This window comes from Cariama cristata, unplaced genomic scaffold (assembly GCF_000690535.1).
Source record: "Cariama cristata isolate BGI_N322 unplaced genomic scaffold, ASM69053v1 scaffold22024, whole genome shotgun sequence".
NCBI lineage: Eukaryota > Metazoa > Chordata > Aves > Cariamiformes > Cariamidae > Cariama > Cariama cristata.
The window spans coordinates 1-350 of record NW_009612611.1 but is presented as its reverse complement, the minus strand read 5'-3'; positions in this window follow the sequence as shown (position 1 = coordinate 350).

The window sequence follows — 350 nt, the reverse complement described above, 5'->3', positions numbered from 1 at the left end:
CATCAGCCCCCAGCCACCCCACCGCCTGCTACTGATCCTGGGGTGCCGGCGGAGCTGCCCTCACGCATCCCATGCCACTGGCCCCTTGCCCTCCCAGGTTGGCATGGGGGATGCTTCCCATTCCCCTTCCCTTGCTGCCAGGGGATCTCCATCTGGTGACCCCCAAGTTGCAAGGGGCACTTGCGATGCCCCGTCTCTCCATGTGATGTACCCAGGGCTGCCTCAGTTTCTCTGCTCCCAAGTTCCCTGCGATGACTCCTGGGGTCGCCTGGGTGCGGTGGCACTGTACCCTATGCAGGGGGGCGGCAGTGACCCCAATTCAGACATGGGTACGGGGTACAGCCCTGGGG